We start from the raw sequence: 15,162 nt of genomic DNA on the forward strand, positions 1-15,162 counted from the left end.
AGTATCTGGTAGGTGCTAAATGGGGAGGCATCAGGTTGGCATTGAGATTGCCCCCGATAAACACCAGGGTGGAAAAGAAGTTGTCATTTAACTGGACAACAAAAGAAGATCAGAACCTCTTCTGGTACCAAGAGGGTTCTGAGAGTAGACCCAGGTGGTCATGGAGTTGGCTTCAGGAGGGAGGAAGGGTAGGTGACCAACTATCGAGGCTCTGAGGTTAGGCCCAGCAGATTCTGACATTACGTTAGGTAGGTGCTCAGACTGCTCCTATGTGGGTTTGCGATTGGCTTCAGCTAAACCCTGGGTGGGGTGCCAGCAGGGCGCAGGGCAGGCCTTTGTGGTTGTACCTTCTAGATTTGCCCTCCCTCAGGACAAATGGAGGTGGGCGAGGTTGGCACTCCAGGACTGACATTTTGCTCAATCTCTTTTAGGCCGCTGGACTCTGGAACCTGTGGGGAGAGAACAAAGCAGAGAGAAAAAAAAAGTTGTTTGTTGATATTGGAGGGGGAAGAGGTAGGGAAAAGGATTAGCACGGGCTTGTCAGGTATCCAGTCCCTCTAATCCTGATTACCAGCCTGCACCTGGGCTGGCCCCAGGCCTGGACCTCTCCTATCCCCTACCCACCCCCTGTTTTATTTTAGAAGGGAGGGAGATGTTTGCAGAATTTGTTCCTCAATGAAGTTGACCCGGGGACAAGGGAAGGGTTATGAATGTTCAAGCAGGCTTTCCTGAGCTGTCCAGGGAAGGGATGGGAGTGTCCGAATGGGAGCAGGATTTGGGGAGAGGTCAGTCAGGTGTGTTTGCTCTTGCTGATTTCCATGGGCTAAAGGATAATGTCTGAAGTCACGTGGGAGTGGCACGTGCCGATGTCTTATGACATCGGCATAGAGTGAGCTAGTGGTGAACCCCAGGAAAATGCCTTCCCCTTGCCCCAGTGAGTTTCCCTTTCTGCACACATGAATTCCTACCTAGATGGATTATGAAGAACAAAGTGAAGGCCTGGGTTGGAATCCTAACTTGTGTCTTTGTTGAGTGACCTTGAACAGGTGACTTCATGGAGCCTTGTGGGATCAGGGACAGCACCTGCCTCTCAGACTGTCTGGTTAAGGAACATATGCGTTAATGCACATTTAGTGCAAAGCAGAAAATACTCAATAAATATTGGCTATGTTATTTGCTGGTTGTTATTAGACCTTATTAATCTGTAGAATAAGAGATATGGATGGGAGGGCTGGGGTTGTGGCTCAGTGGTGGAGCCCTTGCCTGGTACATGTGAAGCACTGGGTTCAATACTCACCACCACATAAAAAGAAATAAAGGTATTTTTTTAAAAAAGATACAATAAAAGTTTTAAAAGATATGAATGGGAATTTCTCTCAGCCCTATCCTGGCTTTTACATCCTCTAGCCCAAAGTTCCCAAAGATTTTCCTTTGGGGAAAGAGGAAGTGAGACAGAGATTTTATAGACACCTCCCACCCTCCCTCCCCATCCTTTTCTCCATACAGCCAAGCTTTAACCCCCTGGATGGGAAATGGACCTTCCAGACGGATGGTGCTCTGTGAGGTAGTATCTGAGAAGGGCGGATGAGCATCAGTTGTTCAGAGCCTGCACAGGATTGTTTCTGCCCCCTTGTATCTCACTGTCTTCCCATATCGTCCTTCCCTCTTCCCACAGGCTTTCTGTGTGCTCTGGCTAGCTATATGTTGGTATCATGTTGTTGAGTGGAGTCTCCCAGATGTCTCTGTCATGATTATCTTTATGTATGTCTTTCTGGGTGTGTGCATGTATGTTTCAGCATGTTCATGTTCATGTTAATTAACTTATTATGCACCAGTCTTTGTGGGCTATGTGTTTGTGTGTAACAAGTGGGTATCCAGTTAATGTCCACATGTGCACATTTGTGTGAGCAGCTGATATGGGGTGTGTTTCTAGACAGGTGTGCCTGAATGCTCCCCAGTCTCTGCCTCTGTGTACGTAGCTTAAGAACATGTTTTGGGAGATGGTATTTGGGGGATGTCTACAGTGTATATTTTGTGTCCAACCTGGAGCATGAATGTGCTTCTACATTGGTCTGTATGGAAGCACAAGTGGGTGACTATGTATAAGTGTATGGATGTCTGTGTGTGTGTGCATCTGTGTGTGTGTTCATGTGTATATATGGAAGCACGTGGAACATGTTGTGCACAGGTGAACAACTGATATCTGCCTGTGCTTGTCTGTGTTTGGATTGAAATGTAATCCTGGCCTGGCTTCGTTTCTCGTTTTGAAAAAACAAATAATTCCTGTGTTTTTAAAGTATTTACCTCCCTCAGTTTTCAAGAGCAGGTTGAAAAGCCTCCCTGGGACAGGTGTGTCCAGGACTGATTACTTCCCACTGGATACATTTAAATATCCTCTCAGAAAATTCTCATTCCCACGGTATCACCACCCACCTCCCAAGCCATTTAACAGAATCATTCACCCAGTGTTCCCTGATTCATGTCAGCACTGAGCTGAGTGTTACCAAGTGACCAGAAAGCCCTGGGCCCTGCCTCACTCAGGGCTCACTCCTAAGGGGAAGACAGATCCACAGCTCAGAATGGACTATGCTGGGGTAGAAAGACACAGGCAGAGGGGTCCAGACAGGATGGGGAGCGCACGTTTCTGAAGGAATCCAAAAACATCACCTGACTCGCCCTCGTGGGCATAGGATAGGCTGTTAGTAGGGATTTTCTGCAGAAGGATAGGGAGGGTTGGGAGTTGTGTTCCACGCAGAAGAACCAGTGTGTGTGAGGGCCTGGGTGTGTGGCTGGGTGGAATTAGGCATTAGAGATCTGGGGTCATGTTTGTGGAGAGAGCTAGGGCCACCGGCAGGAGCCAGAACACATGGAGCCTAATTCAACTCAGTGAGGAGTGTAGACTTTGTCTTGAGGCTGTGGGGAGCCACGTAAAGGTTTTAATCCGGGGGACAAAATGGTAATATTTGAGTTTCAAAAACAGTCTTCACATTTTTTGAAAACAATGCTGGCAGCTGAGAAATGAGTTAGTGTCTGCTACAGCATCCAAGTGAGAGTGGATGGAGCCATGCGGGTGGGCATGAGGGGGTGGGCTGGAGAAGACCTGGGAGAACTGAGACTTGGTTGCAGTTGGCTGTGCCGGGCTAAGGGTTAGGGGGGCACTCCAGCAGGGAAAGATGATCCTGTCATTAACTAATTGGTGTTCTACAGCCTTCCCAAGGCTGATTACTTCCCACTGGATAAATAAAATATCACACAGATCAGGAGAAGATCTGAATCAGTTGGTAATGGCTTTGGCTTTGGGTATGCAGGTGAACAAGACCCAATCTCTGCTTAGGGATTTCTTAGAGTAGTGGGAAAGCAGACCCAGAAAAATGGATGTCCTCATGATTCTGTCATTATTCATTAGTAATGATTAGTAGTAATTTGCTACTTGAGGTTTGGGAAGGCTTCCTAGAGGAGATGCCTTGTGAACTGGGTCTTGCAGGATAAATTCTCCAGGTAGGGGAAGAAAGGGGAGAAGTCCAGGCAGAGAAATTCATGCAAGCCCAGTCCAGGGTATATGGGATGGAGGCAAGAGAACAGAGGTGTTTGACAGCTACACCCAATGCACAGGCTCACATGTGCAAGCACACACAAAGGCACACACTCAGGCTCACTGCTAACCTCAACCTCAGCTTCCTATGCACACCCCCACCATACCCCACCCCACTCCAATCCTAGCCCAATCCAGAATTCTCAAGAAAAACCTCGCTCAGGCCAAATGTGCCCAAAATTTATGATTCTATCCCAAATGAGAGTATTCTCCCTCCCCCTCCCTCCCTTCCTCTCCCTCCCTCCTTGCCCCCCCCCATTTAAAAATTGAGAAACTGAGATGAAATAACTTTAAACTAATCATTTTAAAGTTAGTACCATTCACAGTGTTGTACAACAACCACCTTAATCTAATTTCAAAAACATTCCAAGTGAAGATCTTAAGTGAGCCTTGTTTTTTTTTTAAAATGTAATTATTAATGCACATTAGTTATACAAACCATTGGGTTTCACTGTGAATTTCCATACGTGCATATGTCATGTTTTGATGATATCCACCCCCCAGGCATAGTTGCACATGCCTGTAATCCCAGAGACTCAGGAGGCTAAGGCAGGAGGATTGCAAGTTCAAGGTCAGCCTTAGCAACTTTGCAAGAACCTAGGCAAATTAGCAAGACCCTGTCTCAAAAAATAAAAAAAATAAATAAATAGGGCTGGGATGTGGATCAGTGGCTAAGCACCCCTAGATTCAATCCGCAGTACCAAAAGGGTGGGGAAAAGATCTGGTAAAACTATAATAGTCTAATTTAAAATTAAAATAAAACAATGAATAAAAATACAGTCTGGTAAAATTCAGTGGTAAATTGAACTATAAAAAATATTGTATTATTCAGTCTTCCTGAGTTATCATCATTTCTGTTGTTACTCTTGCTATTGACTCTAGTTTCACTCTATTATGATCTGATAAGATGCATGAAATGATTTCAGTATTTTGAGTTAAGATTTGCTTTAGTGGCTGGGGATGTGGCTCTTAGTAGAGTGCTTGCCTAGCACATGCGATGCCACTGGGTTTGATTCTCACCACCACATACAAATAAATAAATAAATAAATAAAGTTCATCAACAATTAATAGAATATTTTTTTAAAAGGTTTGCTTTATAGCAAATTGATTTCATCAATTTTGAAGAAAGTTCCATGTGCTGATGAAAAGGTTGTATGTTCTTCAGCTGTCAGATGGAAAATTCCATAGATGTCTGTTAAATATATTTGATCTATAGTATAATGTTTCTTTGTTGGTTTGTGGTTGTTGCTGTTCAGGATGGTCTACCTGTTCGGTGAGAGTGAGCTGTTAAAGTCACCCACTATAATTGTATAATGGCCTCTCCCTGCCTTTGTGTTCAGGAGTGTTTGTTTTATAAAACAGAGTACTCTGATGGTTGGTCCAGATGTTTGTAATTACGTTATCTTCTTAATGAGCTGTTCCCTTAATATGTAGAGACCTTCTATGTTTCTTAGGACTGATTTTTGGTTAATGTCTGATTCATCAGACATGAGCATAGCAACTCCTTGCTTTGGGATTCCATTTGCTTAGAATATCATTTTCCACCCTTTCCGTCTTTTCAGACATAACACTATGTCTTTGCTGGTGAGGTGTGTTTCTTGCAGGCAAAAAACCACAGTTGAGTCTGTTGGTTTTTTTTAATTCTAGTTTGTGTCTTTTAATTGAAGAAATAAGACCGCTTACCTTCAGGGTTATTATTGAAAGGTATGAACTTGTTCCTGTAATTTTGCTGTTTTTGTTTTTTTTAATTATTCTATATTTACTTCTTCCTCCCTTATTCATCTTAGAGGTTTAATAATCAAATGTATTAATAGTGATTGATACCTAACTCTCATTTGCTTATCTACTCTTCTAGTGAAATTTCTTCTTTCCCATGCTCTTATAAATTTCAACTTGTTTTTCTTCCTCTTTGGGGTATAGAATTTCTTTCAATATTTTCTGAAGTGTTTATTTAGTAGACATAAATCCGCTTCACTTATACTTATCTTGGAAGGCCTTTATTTTTCCTTTGATACTGAGGGAAAGTTTTCTGGGTGTTGCCATCTAGGATGGTAGTTAATTTCTTATTTTCTTTCAGGGCCTAAAGTACATCATTTGATATAATTTATATCTGACTCAGTGTTTCTCTCTTGCAGTTTTTAATATTTACTTTGGTCTGTACTTTTTTGACTGTTTAACTACAATATGATATGGAGGGGTTCTTTTCTGGCCATGTCTATGGGGTTCTAAATACCTCCTGTATGTGAACATGCATATCTTTCCCCAAATTTGGGGAGTTTCTATTATTTATTGAAAAGTGTTTCTATGCCTTTATCCAGGACCTCTTCTCCCTGTCTATTGTGCTTATACATGATCTTTTAATAGTGTCTCATAGAACTTGTCTGTTAATTCTTTCTTATTTTCTTTCTTTTTTTGTCTGAATATGATAATTCAGCAACCTTGTCTTCAAATCCTGGTATTCTTTTTTCCACTGGATCTAGTTTATTGGTGATATTTCCAGCTGAGTTTTTACATGACTTACTGTGCTTTCATTTCCAAGATTTCTGTTTGGTTCTTTTTCAGAATCTTTTCGTTTAATTTCTCTTTAATATCCTGCATTGTCTTTCTTAATTTATTCAGTTTTTTCTTTCTTTTTGGATTTCATTGATCTTTTTCAAAATCATTCTTTCAAATTCTTCCACATTTAATCCATTTCCATATACTAATCTGTTACTGTAGAATTATAAACTTTAGGAGGTATCTATTGCCTTGTTTTTTCCCATATTTCTTGTGTTTCTAAGTTGAGCTTTGCACATCTGTTGGAATGGATATTTCTTTACTTTAATATGAGGGTCTTCTTATAAGGCAGGCTTCCCTTGGTGATGTGTCCTAAGACACCAGTTTGTGTAGTGTTAGGTTTAACTCCTAGAGGAGTTTAACTCCTGAGTAGTTTCACTGTGGATTCCCTATGGCTGTGTTTAGCGTGTTTTGACACAATACATGCAATGTCGGAGCCAGAGGAAGCTTCTTGCTCTATAGATCTTATGAGAGTGGAGTCTATCTGCTGGTTCAGGCAGGTGTGTTGTAGGCAGCAGAGTATATGGAATATACCTGTGGTTACTTCTGTAGTCTTAACAGCAATGTGTGGTCTGATAGGGTCTTTGCTGAGGTCCCTTATAGATGTGGTGTCCACAACCTTTGTGTTATTTCTCTCTGCTGTTGTTATTGGGTGAATGTTGAGTAGCAGGTCTTCAGGCCCCCACCAGGCACACCTACTTGGGATCAGATCATCAGATGGGGGCTTTTATCTCCCTTATTCTTCAATTTGAAATATCCACCAGGGTTGCAGTGGGGTTGGGTTATGGGTTGAGTAAGGTGTAATTTTTCTTACCTGGGCTGAGAGTATAGCTCAATGGCAGAGCAGCCACACAGTGTGCTCAAAGTGTCAGGCTTGATCCCCAGCACAGCACAGAAAGAGGAAAAAACAAAACTAACCACAAACAAGAGCAAACTGGATACAGAAATAAGGTAAAAGCCAAATTTAAAACTACAACAACCATAACATCAATGAGATCAGAAATGACAGGAGCAAAAATAATATAGAATGAAATAAAAACATTAATAAGTGATAAAATTTATAAATTTTTAAAAAGGAAGAAAAAATGGAGAAGGAAAGAAGGAAAAAATAAAATGTTTTTTAAAACAAAAGAAAGAATGCAGGAGAAAGGTAGAAAGTAAAAGAAAATTATAAGAGAAAGAAGAATATTCATAATCAAATATTAAAAGAATAGAGAAAGAAGAAGAATTACACACACACACACACACACACACACCAAACAACAACAACAACAAAAAGTCTTAATAGAAAAGTTTCCTGTCAGCCAAGGTGGTTGATTGTGTGGGCGAAGGTGGATTTTTGCAACCTGTGCCCATCCGAACTTTCTCTGTCTCTTAGGCTATATTTCCCTTGGAGAGAACAAAGGCTGGAGGTTATTCACCCTTCTTGCTTTTGTGTTGTCTTCAGGAACCAGTGGTTTGGTTTGGTTTGGTTTCTGACAGGAGCCAGTCAGCTGGAATACCTCCCAGCTACACTGCTGTCTAGCACCAGCTAACACAGAATGCAGAGCTGCCCTGGCAGAGATTTACCCTGGGGATATTTTCTGTGCACCCCAAGGGCAGGCTGACACTGAAGTGCATCAATTTCTCTGGTGCCTTTCATGATGCCCACCTGGGACTGGGATTGGTAATGTGGTGGCAACTCTCTGCACTTGATGGGAAGGAAGGCAGCCCACACCCACACAGCCCACTCTGGTGTCCTGAGACTTAGCTTTTGCATAAAACCACGTATTGTCTGCTCAGTCCCCTAAACTCCTGAAGGTGGCTTCCTGAGGTCCTGTCTTAAAGGGAAATGGGCATTGTTTCCTTAAGTGTCATGGACCCATTTCTCATCACATAGAATTTTCAGTGGATTTGTCTCCATGGCCATTTCCCCAGAGTCAAACTTGGTCTCAAGGCAGATGCCCTCTGAGTCAATGTGATAATGTATGTTCCCAGAGACAGAAAAATTCAAGAACTTTTGACTCCTAGAGCAGAAAACTGAGAAGACCTCAAAATGCCCCATTAGGGCACCACGAATACCCACCAGGAAGGATAGAGAACTTTCCCAGCATCAGTTTGCTGGGCAGACCCCAGATCCACTTCCATTCAGATTGCACATTTTTGCAGGTTCTGGTTCTTGTGCAAGCTGTGCTTTCTGTGCTTTCCCTCTTTCTCCTCTTCCCAACCCTTCCCACATTGCTGCATGATCAGTCCCACGATTCAGAGTTTGTGGGTTTCTTCCACTTTGTCCGCCATTGAACTTCAGCACGTTCCCACGGTGCCTCTAATCTGCAATCTTGAATCTTCTATTTAACAGCCTTCTTGTTTTAAATATTAGTACAGGGAATCCACGATATCATTTGTCAACCAACATCTTATTATGTGAAGCTTTAAATGAGTGTGATCTTTCATATTTTTCTTAGTGCATCTTAGTTATACATAATATTGGAGTTCATTTGACATAATCATATATACATGGAAAATAATTTGTTCTATTTCATTCCCCAGTACTAATTCTTCTCTTCTTCCGTCTATTTCTTTATAGTTTTTTAAATTAGTGCTTTATAGATGTGTGTGTGTATGTGTGTGTGTGTGTGTGTGTGTGTGTGTGTGTGTAAAGGTAGAATTTGCTGTTATATATATATTTTTTTTTTCACATAGTATATTTGGTCATTTTCATTCCAATGTTCCTCCCTTTTCCCATCCTCTTCTCTCTACCTCAGTTCTCCTTCTCTGCTCCCCTTTCCCTTTTATTTAAATAAGATCCCCCTCTTCCTGTTTTAGTCTAACTTCCACGTATGAAAGAAAAAAAAAATCAGCCCTTGAATCCTGTGATCTCCCCAATCCTCCCCTCCCCCACCTGTTTTTCTTTCTGAAACATCATAAATCTCCCTATAATCTCCTGTGGTTCTTGAAACACCTCCTTGTAAGCTTGAAACAAAAGGTTCTGAAATGTTAGAAGTCTCTTTTTTAGAAGACAGATTTGACATTATATAATTTTTTTTTGTATTCCTTGGAACAAAACCAAAGACCTGATTGACCAATTACCACCCAAGCCACTGGCAGTGGGGTGGTGGGTGAGCATGGAGAACAAGTTGTGGTCAGGCTGTGAAATGTTTGAGTTTTGTATTTCAGAGTGATGACAGGGATCAGGGTGAGGTCATGGGAGTGTTGGCTAATATGATGCAAAGAGAAGTCAAGGTTCTTTCTGTCTGGTTGTTTGGGTGGCTCATACCCATGGCCACAGGAATGCCTCTTTACCAGGAAAATGGTAGGGCACAGAGTACAGAGGAGGGGCATAAGTTAATAGGTGATATGGAATGAAGAAAACAGACTCAAAGGAGAAAGGATTTTTTAATTTATATTTTAATTGACAAATATACATTATATATATTTACAGTATTCAACACAATGTTTTGATAGGTATATACACTGTGGAATAGCTAAATCAAGCTAATTAACATATGTGTTGCTTCATATATTTATTTTTGTGGCAAGAACACTGAAAATCCCTCTTATCAGTTTTCTAGAATACAATACATTGTTATTAACTATAGTCACCAGGTTGTAATAAACAATAGATCTTCTCAGCTGGAGAAGATTCCTCCTGTTTAGTTGATATGTGAATCCTGTGATCTCCCCAATCCTCCCCTCCCGCAGTCTCTAGGAATCACCATTCTCTCTGTTCCTGTGAATTTGACTTTTGAGGATTCCACTTATGAGATCATGTAGAATTTGTCTTTAAAAGGAGAATCTTTTTTTTAGAGTAAAGGTGTCATAGTCTACAGAATGCACTGACTAGTGTGTTTCTGGTAGTGACTGAGTAACTCCTATGGGATCAAGCATCTAGCAAATAACTCCACCAACTTCCTGAAGTTATTGGCGAATGGAAAAAATAAAGCAGATAGTTACCAAAGGAATTGGAATAAATATTAAAGAATGTAATTACATGACTGATAAGGATTAAGGAGGTTTCAGGACTTGGTTTCAGGACTCCCTGCAGATACTAAAATCCACAGATGCTCAAATTGCTAATCACAATGGCGAATCAATGTGAATTCTTGTTATACTGCCCTTTTTTTGGTACTGGGGATTGAACCCAAGGGTGCTTAACCACTGAGCCACATCCCCAGACCTTTAATTTTTTCATTTTGAGACAGTCTTGCTAAGTTGTTTAGGGCCTCACTAAGTTGCTGAGGCTGGCTTTGAACTTGCAATCCTCCTGCCTCAGCCTCCTGAGCAGCTGGGATTACGGGCATGTGCCACTCTGCCCAACCAATTCTACATTTTTATTTATAATTTTCTTATCATATTATTTTATTTTTCTCACTATTTTTGATCTGCAGTTTGTTGAATCTGAGGATGAGAAACCTGTGGATACAGAGAAACAACTGCCTCAATGGACATGACAGTGAGGACTATTCAGATGAGGTCTCAGACAGAAATGAGGAACAAGTGTTAGAAACTGGAGTCTCACCTGTATCTGATTTATATGACAACAGGTGAAACTCTGAACCTTGGCATTTTGAATTGTTGCTAGGATGAACTGAAGGCTGTGGAGGCTGTTGGGATGGAATGAATATATTTTACATGTAAGAAGGATATGAATTTGAGGGGTGAGTCAAAGAATGATATGGTTTAAACACATCTTCATTTTTTTTCTAACAGGTTTGTAGTTTTATATTGGATCAAGAATACCTTGAATATGGGTGTGCAGTTTTTCCAGGATTGTTTGTAGAAATGCTGTGCTTCCTCCATTGAATTAACTTTGCACATTTTCAAAATTCAATTTGCCATGTATGTGGTCCTGTTTCTGTACTCTTTCTTCTATTCTATTGATCAATGTGTGTAGCTTTTCACTAATATCATATTTAGTTATTATTGCTTTATACTAAATCTTAAAATCAGAAAGTATGTGTTTTCCATGTTTTTCTTTTTCAAAATTATTTTGGATGTTTTAGTTCCTTTGCTTTTCCATGTACATTTTGAAATTAACTTCTTGCTATCCACAGAATATACTGTAGGGATTTTGATTTTCAAATCTATAATGTCAGAAGAATTTACATTTTATCAATATTGAATATTCATTCTAATTTCTGCATATGATAAATCATATGCAGTTTTTGTGTTTATTTAACTTCTTAATATCTTTCACCAATGGTTTGTAGTTTTCAACATTTATACTCTAATTTGTGTTCACTTTTTGTGGCTGTTGTATGTGGTACTTTAGTTATCAACTTTGCTTTACTTTATCAAAATACCTGAGATAATCAATTGAAAATGAGGAAAGATTTATTTTGGTTGGTTCATAGTTTCAGAGGTTTTAGCCTATTGACATTTGGCCCGATTGCTTTGATCCTATGGCGAGTCAGCACATGATGGTGGGGAGTATGTGGTGGAATAAGCTGCTCGCCTCCTGGTGTCCAGGAGGCAAAGAAAAAGATCAAGACTCAGGTCTCATAATCCCCTTTGAGGACATGCCCCTGATGACCTAAGATTTCCATTTAGGTCCCGCCTCCAAGGTTTCCATCACCTACTAATCATGCCAAAGTGAAGATCACACTTTAACACATGGGCATTTGAATGACATTCCAGGCCCAAATTATAGAGGTACTGTTTTTAAATTTTTGATTTCCAAGTTTCCTTTGCCTGTCTGTATGTGTGTATATAGGTATACATATATAGTATACATACACACACACACACAAACGCTTTATTTTGTACATTGATGTTGTGTCCTGGAATTTGTTCTAGAAACTTTTTGTGTATATTTTCTTGGATATATTACACAGACCCAATCCAATAATCTGAGTACTTTTCTCAGAATAATTCTTCCCAAACTGTATTATTTTGTTTCTTTTTTACCTTATTAGCTAGAATTTCCAGTAAGATATTAAAATGGTGTGGTGGAATCAGACATCCATGTCTTGCTCTCAGTCTTTGGGAGAAAACATTTCGTCATGTCTTTGTAAGCACATCTTAATTTGAACACTATATTTTCACCAGAAGTACTTGATCTGTATTTAGATTTTATAAAACTTAAAATTGAAAAGATAGATTCACATCTCCAAGTTTTTACAAAGTTACTTAAAATGTTTCCAATAATTTAATCAAATCTTTGAATTAATTAAAATGTTATAAATGTAAATGTTCAGAAGGAGTTAGAAATTATCACTCGTATCCACACAAGAAAAAAACTGAACAAATTGAAAACCAACAACTCATTTTAGATCTATCAGAGACTGGAGGTGTTAAGAAAAACTGCTGACCCGAAAACTGAAGAAACATACAGGTAGATACAGAAAATCACAACTTATTAGAGCAGAATTCCAGGAGCAAAAATCTGAGAATCAGGAAAGCTAAACTGCAGCTGGCAGGTTGCAGGTGGTTCAGTGTGGCCAAGTGTGAAAGGTAAAAACTCCAGAGGAGTCGTTTTTGGAAGACACACGCACACACACACACACACACGCACACACACACACACTTTCTTGCTTTACCTCCAGGAACCCCACCTCTTTTCAGACTGTAGATAGGAGATCAATGCTCCTGGTGAGCAGAGGGAGGAAGTGGGCATTCTGCATGCCCCAGGCATTCTGATATTCTTACGAGGCCATCCCTCAAGAGAGGCCATCTTACCAGAGTCTAGCTGACTGGGGTTTTACTAACCAATTAGACTAACTAGCCTGGGTGAAGGGGCACACCCAGCTGCAGCCCACCTCAGCCTTCAAAGTGCAGAAAGGAAAACACACAAGTCCAGCTGCCATGCCCTTTCTATCACCTACAGGGAAATAGACAAACAAATGGGGAAACATTCGTGAGAGTCACAGCTCCTGGGCACAGGTCACTAAAAGACTGAGAAATATACACACACTACAGGATGCTCCCTCTCCCCCAGCACCTCACCCCGTGAATACAGCCCCTCGGTAATAACAGGAGGATACAACAGGAAGAAATGTGAATTTTCAGAGGTTAAGGAGAGGTCTCTGGGGAGCAAAGACAAGTGAGACAAAAGCTAGAACATGCAGTGGTACCAACCAGATGGGAGAATAGGGGTTCTCAGGTTCTATCCTGCTCACCCTGGAAATCTAACTCACCACTACAGCAGGTAGTAGTACCTTCATGAAGGTTCCAGCGCTTGGGAGTGAGGCTGAGATACCCCACTAGGACCATAAAACTGAGAAAAGCCATGTTCAAAGACTCAGAGGAGCAGTTTGCTCTGAAGGCACTGCCTCTTCCCCAAGCTGGCACTGATACACAGAAGACTCCCCTTGACCCTTGGTTTCTGCCATGGAAAAAGCAAATTGGAGGCAGACACTCAGTTTCCCCATCATTCTGTGACTCTTGGCAGGAGGCTCATTCCTGTCTTGTCCCATTGGAAAATCAGGAGTCCTGGCAGGACTAGACATCTTGAGGTCAGTTAGAAACAAAGAATAGAAGTGGGGCTCACCGAAACAAGCACACTGACCTCAGCAACTTGCTAACAGAGGCACCACTCCAAAGAGACCAGCAAATAGCCTCACATTGCAGAAAGCACAGTCCATGGGACAACCAAGCTTAAGGTCCTAGCTGGCTTCACCACACAGCCCTGGTGCTCGGCTCATCTTCCCAGAGGTTAAGGTAGGTGGCAACTGCAGCTCAGTGATTATCCACAGAAGGAGCATTGAACCTCACCCAACTCCAGCAGCCAAGAAGTGAACCAATTAAGCGCTGGTCCTGTCATTAAGTGTTCTCCATGCTGAGAGGCAACTACACGTCAGCCATTACCACGGAGGTAATTATCCATCTGGCCCTGTTCAGTGCCACTGCTCAGTGGTGACTCCACCAAGCCTCAGTAGTTTTCTTATGCTTATCTTAAGCTGGGAGGCAGGTGCACCTCCACACACATCTGTTCAGAACAAGCTCTGATCTTTCCCACCCCAAGTGGCTGAGCAATAACCTGGAGATCTCAATCAGCCTTAGAGACAAGAACATGATCCTTCCCAGCTATAGATTCCAAATCATAGCACGACCCAGCAGGGAAGAAAACCTAGACGTTTTCCTGTTCAGAGATCATGACAATGCCCTGTCAGTGCTGGCAGAGTCTAGCCAGTGGTCTCATGGAACACTGTAGCATATAATTTGACATCAGAGCACAGGAAGTGACACAGCCCAGTGAGAGAACTGGCACCAAAGTCTGTCTGTTTGGGGTTAGTACGAGGTGGTCCACCCAGAATCCCAGGCTACACTAAATGATAAAGATCTATCACCACCAAAGACCAGAAAAGACCTGAAGATGTGGGCATATCATCAAATGTACAGGCATCAAAGTAAGGACATGAGGACAATGAAATCAGAAAAGTAAGACAACAACCAAAAAAATCTAATAAAGACCCAACAGACATGGAAGAAATTGATAACAATGAAATGACTGGCAAAGAATTAGAATAATACTCTAAACAAAGTTCAGGAAACTCCAGAAAAATACAGATGGAAAATTAAATGAAGCTTGGAAACCAATTTATGAATAAAATGAGAAGTTTGACAAAGAAATAGAAAAAATAAAAATCCTACAGAGAATCAGCACAATAACTTAACTGAAAAAAAATCAATAAAAAGTTTCAAAACCAAACTTGAACAAGCAGAAGAAAGAAACAGTGAGCCAGTAGATACCACATTAGAAATTGTCCAATTAGAGGAGCAAAGAGAAGAATGAAGAAGGCTTACAGGAATTGTGGAACTTGTCAAGAAAACCAACCTTTACATAATACAATTTCAAGGAGGAGAGGGATAAAAAGATATGCTTTCTAAAAAGAATATTTTAGGAAATAATGGTTGATAGTTTCAGAAATCTGGGAAAGGACAACAATATCAGGTATAAGCAACTCAGAGGTCGCCAGTAGTCAAATTCAACCCAGAGACATTCACCCAAATATAATCTGATCAGATTATCAGAAGTCAAAGACACACGCACAAAAAAATTAACAAAAACAGAAAGAAATAAGAAACATATCAC

This window comes from Urocitellus parryii, chromosome 15 (genome assembly GCF_045843805.1).
Source record: "Urocitellus parryii isolate mUroPar1 chromosome 15, mUroPar1.hap1, whole genome shotgun sequence".
NCBI classification, from domain to species: Eukaryota; Metazoa; Chordata; class Mammalia; order Rodentia; family Sciuridae; genus Urocitellus; species Urocitellus parryii.